Below are 8,863 nucleotides of genomic sequence, written 5' to 3'. Positions count from 1 at the left end.
ACTTTCAAAATTTAAACTCCTTCCACATTTAATTCTTCAGCATTATGTATACTTTTGATTGTACATCTCCCGCCGACCACGACCCCTACTAGAATGTAAGTTCCATTTTGTCTATTTAATTTGCTGATGTGTTCCCAAAACTAGAACAGAGCCTGGGGCATAGCAGGATCATGAGGGTCAAACAAGATGATACCCATATATAGCCTGCGGTGGGCAGCACCTGGTACAGAGCTCATGATGAACCAGTATCCTCTTCCTCTTACATGTCCACCAACAGGAGAATATAAATTATGATATATAGTATTATAAATTGGCTAGGTGCGATGGCTCATGCCTGTAATCCCAACACTTTGAGAGGCTGAGGCAGGAGGATTGCTTGAGCACAGGAGTTTGAGACCAGCCTGGGCCACATGGTGAAAACCCCCTCCATAAAAAATACAAAAAAATTAGCCAGGCCTGGTGGCATGCGCCAGCCTGGGGTGGGAGGATCAACTGAATCCGGGAAGTCAAGGCTGCAGTGAGCTGTGATCATGCCACTGCATTCCAGCCTGGGTGACAGAGTGAGACTCTCTCTTTCAAAAAAAAAAAAATCAAGTAAAAAAATTAAATTATAAATCATTAAAATGATAATTACAAAGAATATGCAGCAGTATGGAAAACAGTTTATAACTAATGTTAGGTGAAAAAAAGCAGACTACAAATTTGTCCATGATTACAACTGAGTAAAAATAATTTAAGATCTATGCAAAAATAAAGAGAGAAGATGATGGGCTCATGGTGAGGAGCTGTTAAGCAGGGATGAAAACTGATGTGCCCAGAAGCAGATTTTAAAAGCAGATTCTCTTTGAAGCATCTTTTTTCATACTACCTGATAAGCATCTTGCTACATGGCAGTAGCAGCAGTAAGATGGGTGATATCAAAGGGAACTATCTGGAAACATTTATTTTCAATCCAAAATGGAGCCTTATGTTTGCCATAAATCTACATACTCCACTTTTCCAGATGACTACAGTTGCAAAGTAGACTTTGCTTTGACAACTGATGCCAGGACAATAGTATGTTACTATCCTTCTACAGACATCCATATGAACGCACAAAATCTATCCCTTGACCAGATCCTGTGTATAATAATGAAGAAACACACGGTCAAGAGCTGAAAACTAGAGAAGAAAAAAGTGAACACCTTGAGCGAGAACCCCTAATAGAACAACTTAGCAAAATGTTATTTATACTAAGTACAGTTGGTATCTTCGTGGACAATATCACAATGTCAGAAGAAACTGAATCCTCCAGAAGACAGATGATATTGAGGTTCTTAGGGAATTAAAGAGAAATATTACCCTCTGCCTCATTTGCCATTGGAGAAAGTGCAATGTGGTGTATGCACTAATAATAATAATAACATATCTTTTCATATTTAAAAAAAACCCACAAAATCTGTAGGAGGCTGAGGTGGGTGGACTGCTTGAGTCAGGAGTTTGAGAGCAGCCTGAGCAACATAGACCCCATCTCTAAAAAAAAATTAGCCAAGCATGGTGATATGTGCCTGTGGTGCCAGCTACTTGGGAGGCTGAGGTAGGAGGACTGCTTGAGCTCAGGAGGTTGAGGCCGCAGTGAGCGGTGATCATGCCTCTGCATTCCAGCCTTGGTGACAGAGCAAGACCCTGTCTCAAACAACAACAACAAAAATCAAAATCTATGCAAAATGTAAACCCATTCTTGTGCTAGTCTTGTGGGAATGAAGATTAATTTACCTAAAAATGCTCCTCTGGTTTTTGTAAATCTTTTTGTTACTTTTTAAAAATATAAATTTGGCCAGGCATGGTGGCTCCCACCTGTAATCCCAGCTACTCAGGAGGCTGAGGCAGGAGAATCACTTGAATCCAGGAGCCGGAGGTTGCAGTGAGCCGAGATCCCACCACTGCACTCTAGCCTGGGCAACAGAGTGAGACTCTGTCTCAAAAAAAAAAAAAAAAAAAAAAAAAAAAAAAAAAATACATATATATATATATATATATAAAAAAAATATAAATTTAAGGGATACAGGTGGAGTTTTATTACATAGATATATTACACAGTGGTTAAATCTGGGCTTTTAGTGTAGCCATCATCTAAATAATGCACATTGTACCCCCTGATTTCCCATCCTTCACTCACCTCCCACCCTCCTACCCTCCCAAGTCTCCAGTGTCTACTATTCCACACTCTATGTTCATGTGTTCACATTATTTAGCTCCCACTTATAAATGAGAACATGTAGTAAAAAATATGGAACACTTCACAAATTTGCAAGTCATCTGTATCAGTCCACTTTGCATTGCTCTAAAGGAATGTCTGGCCAGGCGCGGTGGCCCATGCCTGCATACCCAGCACTTTTGAAGGCCGAGATGGGTGGATCGCTTGAGCTCAGGAGTTCAAGACCAGTCTGGGCAACATGGCAAAACCTTTCTCTACAAAAAATACAAAAATTAGCCGGGCATGGTGGCACACGCCTGTAATCCCAGCTACCCAGGAAGCTAAGGTGGGAGGATGACTTGAGCTTGGGAGTCAGATGTTGCAGTGTTCCAAGACTGTGCCTGGGTGACAGAGTGAGACTCTGTCTCAAAAAAAACAACAAAAAAAACCACACACACAAAAAAACGGAAGACCTGAGTGAGACTGGGCAATTTATATATAAAGGAAAGTGGTTGATTTGGCTCATGGTTCTGCAGGCTGTATGAGAAGCATGGCACGAGCATCTGCTGCTGGTGAGGCCTCAGGAAGCTTACAATCATGGTGGAAGGCAAAGCAGACCCAGTGTGTCACATGGCAAGAGAGGGACCAAGCAGGAGGGAGAGAGAGAGAGAGAAAGCGGGAGAGAGCAGGTGCCAGGCTCTTTTAAACAACCAGAGAGAGAGAGAGAGAGCTCACGTGAACTCAGAGTGACAGCTCACTCACTACCATGAGGACAGCACCAAGCCATTCATGAGGCAGCCGCTCCCACGACCCAGATATCTCCCATTAGGCCCACCTCCAACACTGGAGGTCACTTTTTTTGTGTGTGTGATGGAGTTTCGCTCTTGTTGCCCAGGCTGGAGTGCAGTGGCATAATCTTTGCTCACTGCAACCTCCACCTCCCAGGTTCAAGTGATTCTCCTGCCTCAGCTTCTCGAGTAGCTGGGATGACAAGTATGTGCCACCACACCTGACCCAGTTTTTGTATTTTTAGTAGAGATGGAGTTTCACCATGTTGGCCAGGCTGGTCTCGAACTCCTGACCTCAGGTGATCCACCCACCTCAGCCTCCCAAAGTGCTGGGATTACAGGCGTGAGCCACCACGCCCGGCCTGAGGTCACACTTTAACATGAGATTTGGAAGGGACAAAACATCCAAACCATCTGATCATCCTTGCGCAGGGGCCGTGCGAATCTCTGTATGTTCCAATTTTAGTGCATGCACTGAGGAAGAGAATACTTGCTTTTTATTCTGATACAATTTCAAATTTACAGAAAAGTTGAATGTACCAGGAATTTCCAAATACTCTTTACCCAGATTCACTGATGTTACCACATTTGCACGTGCTTGCTCTCTCTCTCCCTCTTTTTCTCTCTGCATATAAATGCATTTCCTAAGAATAAACACATAACCAACCAAAGAATAGAGTTTCCATTATTTGTACTATTTTCTTATTTAAAAAGGCTGAGGAAATGTGTGTTCTTTTCCTGTGATCCTGGGCCACAATTTCACCAGGTTCAGGATGCAAGGCCCTTTTCTGTATTCTTTGGCCCTCTGTCATCTGAAAACACTGGCAAATCACCACTCCAGTGATGCCGCCATGTGTTAAGCTTCCCTTTAAGACCCCTGGCACAGAGTAGCATATTGTGCACCAAGGTTGTGTGGGAAAAGGGGCTGAGATGAAGCCTCCCTGCAGAGCGGCTGCTTCTCCTGTACGTGTGGGTCCACAGAGGTTTCTGTGACCCTGGAAGCCTGTCCACTTAAGCTGACCTTCACTGGGGAACAGAATCTCCAGAGAAAGGCACTTAGCTGCCTACTGGGTCCCCACCCAGAGACTGCTGAAAATATTTCTTCAGAATGCTGAGCGCTGAGGACCACTTAGCACATGCTGGAGCCAGAGGTGATGAGACACAAGTCTGTCCTTGGAACTCCCAGGCTCAGAGCCACCATTATGCAAAGAGGACTGTTTAGGGGTTTTCTTTTACTTTTCTTTCCTTTTTCTTTTTCTTTTTTTTTTAATAGTTTTTTGAGAAATGGGATCTGTGCTAAGGGCTTTGGGCAGGCCAGCTAGGAGGATGGAAGAAGTTCCCCATTCGCTTGTGGACAAGGCCTGCTCCGTATAATCAACTCCTACACACCTCCGACGTATAATCAACTCCTACACACCTCCGACGTCAGCAGGGTAACATCCCTGCCCACTCTCTCCTCAGGCCTTCTGCATTACCAGACCTGGGGCCTTCCCCTCCCTGGATTTGAGGGCTCTGGACTCTTTGCAGCCTCTACCTCATGCCCAACCAGGACAAGCCCTCAGCACAGGCAAAACAGATTCCACAGTCTGCAGCCCATGGCAAAGAATTTCGTATCATTTCCTCCTCCACTCCTCCCTTGGTCTGGCCTGGCCTTGAGACCCAGCCCTGGCTCCACACAAATTCCAGGGTTAATGATGGCCTTGCCTCTGCTACTCTTCCCTTCACTCTCAGACTCCCCTTACCCCGGGCTGTTACTTCTTAACTTTTTGATTTAGGGAAGTTAGTCTCTCTGGGCCTGTTTCCTCATCTGAAAAAATGAGACAATGATATTTACCTTAGAAGGTGGTTATGAGGGAGAAAGAAGACCAAGTGTGTGAACGTACATGACGGACGGCACAAGTGTTAGCCAAATCCAAATCTTCCCCCATGAGAGTGGCCAGAGCTTCGCCTCTCTCAGTTTACACTCTAGAAGTGCCCTGTGCTGAAGGTTGTAAACTGCTCAGTCAGTATCGACTGCTGAGGCTGATTTCTGCTGAAAAGATTATTGCCCATTTTTATCTATCAAATTGACAAAATTAGTGAAGATAGGCCACAGGGAGTAGGGGAAAGGGCCCTCTTGTACACTAGTAGTAGCAGAATGAATGGGTACAATCTCGATACCCAGTATCTTAGTCTGTTTTCTGTTGCTTATAAGAGAATTATCTAAAACTGAGCAATTTATAACAAAAAGAAGCGTATTTCTTACTCTTATGGAGGCTGAGAAGTCCGAGGTCAAGGGGCTGTATCCAGAGAGAGCCTTCTTGCTGGTCGGAACTCTCTGCAGCATCCAAGGGCAGAGCACAGCACCACACGCTGAGGCGGGCTGAGCACGCTCATGTACTAGCTCAGGTCTCTCTTCCTCTTCTTACAAAGCCACCAGCTCCCCTCCCATAGTAACCCATTAATCAATGAATTTATGAATGAAAGAACTCATCTGTGAGAGCAGAGCCCTCATTATCCAATCACCTTTTTTTTTTTTTTTTTTTGAGACGGAGTCTCACTCTGTCGCCCAGGCTGGAGTGCAGGGGCGCAATCTCACTGCAAGCTCCGCCTCCCGGGTTTAAGCCATTCTCCTGCCTCAGCCTCCCGAGTAGCTGGGACTACAGGCGTCCGCCACCACGCCCGGCTAGTTTTTTGTGTTTTTTTAGTAGAGACGGGGGGTTTCACCGTGTTAGCCAGGATGGTCTCAATCTCCTGACCTCGTGATCTGCCCGTCTCGGCCTCCCAAAGTGCTGGGATTACAGGCTTGAGCCACTGTGCCCGGCCCCAATCACCTCTTAAAGGCCCCACCTCCCAATACTGCCACACTGGGGATTAAGTTTAACAAGCGTTTTGGAGGGTACAAATATTCAAACCATAGCATCTATGTACAACATTTAAGAACATTCGGTGGGGTGCGGTGGCTCTCACCTGTAATCCCAGCACTTCGGGAGGCCAAGGCAGGTGGATCGCTTGAGATCAGGAGTTCAAGATCAGCTTGGGCAACATGGTGAAACTCTGTCTCTACTAAAAATATAAAAATTAGACAGGTGTGGTGGCCCACATCTGTAGTCCCTGCTACTCGGGAAGCTGAGGCAGGAGAAATGCTTGAACCCGGGAGGCGGAGGTTGCAGTGAGCTGAGATCGTGCCACTGCAATCTAGCCTAGGTAACAGAGTGAGACTATGCCGCAAAAGGAAAAAAAAAAAAAGCAAAAAAAAAAAAAGCAGTTCAAGACCAGCCTAGGCAACATGGTGAAACCGTGTCTCTACTAAAAATACAAAAATTAGCTGGGCATGGTGGCCTGCACCTATAATCCCAGCTACTTATAAGGCTGAGATGGCAGGATCATTTGAACCTGGGAGGCAGAGGTTGCAGTGAGCTGAGATCACATCACTGTACTGCTGTTGTCTGGGTGTACTGCTGCTCTGACAAGACCCTGTCTCAAAAAATAAAATAAAATAAAATAAAATAAAATAAAATAATCAGCATATTTACTTTATTTTATTATTATTATTTTTATGAGTCTGAGTCTCACTTTGTCACCCAGGCTGGAGTGCAGTGGCACTCACTGCAACCTCCGCCTCCTCAGCCTCCTGAGGAGCCAGGACTACAGCCAAATGCCACCAGCTAATTTTTGTACCTTTAGTAGAGATGGGGTTTCGCCATGTTAGCCAGGCTTGTCTTGAACTCCTAACCTTAGATAATCTGCCAGCCTCAGCCTCTGAAAATGCTGGGATTACAGGTGTGAGCCACCACGCCCAGCCAGTACACTTGCTCTAATTAAGCAGTTTCCCTTAAAGGAGTCTATTAGAAATATTTACGAATGTATTACAAATGTGCACAAGGTCATATGACAAAGGCATTCACTGCAGCATTATTTGTAATGGAAAAGTACATGGAGACAATCTGAATGTCTAAAACTAGTTAAATTCTAGAGTTGTGATACTGCCATGCTATGGCATACTACGTGACTGTTAATAATAATGATGGAGATCATTATGTACTGATGTGGAAAGATTTTATGCTTTTAAGCAAAAACAAGTTACAGTATTATTTTCAGTTATATAAAACAGTACCTGGCATATAGTAACTAATCAATAAATATTTATTGAGCTGAAAGAGCATGAGCCCAGCCTGTTAAAAACAAATGACCCCCCAACACACACTTATAAACAAGCCCACATGTTTTCATGAAAAAATGTTCGGAAGGACAGTGACCACTGTCAATGGTGCTTATCCCTAGTTCATGAGCAGCTTTAACTTTCTCTGGCTCTGATCTACACAGCCCGCGCTGTGTGAAGCGAGGCTGCAGTGGGCCCACGCAGGCACCAGGCAGCTCACAGGTGTTCAAGAGGCCTTTCGTCCGCACTCCCGGTGGGAAACAACAGTAGAGCCTAACCACCCCAGCCACCATCCAGGGTGACTTGCAGGTCATGGAGAGAGAAAAAAAAAAGCCAAGGACACAGATATGTAATTATTGACACTATTTTATTTATATCTAAGGAGAGACACCAAAGTATGAGCTCCCAAGGGCCCGGGCCTTGGGTGGACCAGAAATTGTGGGCAGGTGGCTTCTAAGGCTTGGAGAACCCAGGCCAGAGCCACCCAGTATTCCCTGAGCACTGAATGTCCTGGGTCTCTGCACTCAAAGCTTAAGGGAGAAACAAGGGGTATCAGGCAGGGTCAGCTCTGAGGAGCGGGCAAGGTCCCAGTGGCCTGTCAGGGTGAGGTCAAAAAAGCTGAGCTCTGGGTAAGAGGACACTTCAGGTCGGTTACGGTGGCCTGAGAAGGACTGGCAGGCCTCCCTGAGGTCTTGGAAATAAGTCTAAAAGAGTGTGGCTTTAGAATATTTAGGACTTTTTCAAAATTTAGGACACATAACGTAGTTTGGGGAGACTTTAGAAGAAGAGGGCTCAGCTGGGCACGGTGGCTCATGCCTGTAAATCCCAGCACTTTGGGAGGCTGAGGCGGGCGCATTACCTAAAGTCAGGAGTTTGAGACTAGCCTGGCCAACATGGTGAAACCCCATCTAAATTTACAATTACAAAATTTGGCCGGGCGCAGCGGCTCACACCTGTAATCCTACCACTTTGGGAGTCCAAGGCAAGTGGATTATGAGGTCAGGAGTTCAAGACAAGCCTGGCCAAGATGATGAAACCCTGTCTCAACTAAAAATACAAAAAAATTAGCTGGGCGCAGTGGCAGGGGCCTGTAATCCGAGCTACTCGGGAGGCTGAGGAAGAATTGCTTGAACCTGGGTGGTAGAGGTTGCAGTGAGTCGAGATCATGCCACTGCACTCCAGCCTGGGCAATAGAGTGAGACTCCATCTCAAAAAAAAAAAAAAAAAAGAACAGATTGGTTGGGCATGGCAGCTCATGCTTGTAATCCCAGCACTTTGGGAGACTGAGTGAGGGGACTGCTTGAGCCCCAGGAGTTGGAGACCAACCTGGGCAACGCAGTGTGACTCTGCCTCTACAAAAAATTTAAAAAATAGCTGGGCATAGTGGCATATGCCTGTAATCATAGCTACACAGGAGGCTGAGGCAGGAGGATTGCTTGAGCCCAGGAGGTCGAGGCTATAGAAAAACTGGGCAACAGAACAAGACCCAGTCTCCAAAAAAAAAAAAAAAAAAAAAAAAAAAACAGCTTGATGAAGTTTTCCAAAGGTATACACCCATGTAACCACCACTCCAACGAAGACAGAGCCTTTCCATCATTCCAGAAAGTTCTCTCATGCCTCTTTGCAGCCAATTGCCCCACCCCCACAAGCCCCAGGCAACCACTGATCTGCAGTCCCTATAGCTTAGCTTTGTCCATTCTAGAATTTTACATAAATCCAGTTACACAGTACATACTCTTTTGTGTCTGGCTTTTTTCA

At 45.4% G+C, this 8,863-nt stretch overlaps 2 pseudogenes; one reads left to right on the top strand and one right to left on the bottom strand.

Moving 5' to 3' along the window:
* The first annotated feature begins 499 nt into the window (after window positions 1–499).
* On the top strand, window positions 500–1,423 carry LOC126959884 (39S ribosomal protein L42, mitochondrial-like; annotated as a pseudogene).
* A 1,938-nt stretch (window positions 1,424–3,361) lies between these two features.
* LOC126960225 (uncharacterized) lies at window positions 3,362–3,454 on the bottom strand (annotated as a pseudogene).
* Between the last annotated feature and the right edge of the window lie 5,409 nt (window positions 3,455–8,863).

The sequence above is a fragment of the Macaca thibetana genome, chromosome 7, assembly GCF_024542745.1.
Source record: "Macaca thibetana thibetana isolate TM-01 chromosome 7, ASM2454274v1, whole genome shotgun sequence".
Classification (NCBI taxonomy): domain Eukaryota; kingdom Metazoa; phylum Chordata; class Mammalia; order Primates; family Cercopithecidae; genus Macaca; species Macaca thibetana.
Note: the sequence above shows the minus strand (reverse complement) of the source record. Positions and strands in the feature narration are given on the sequence as shown.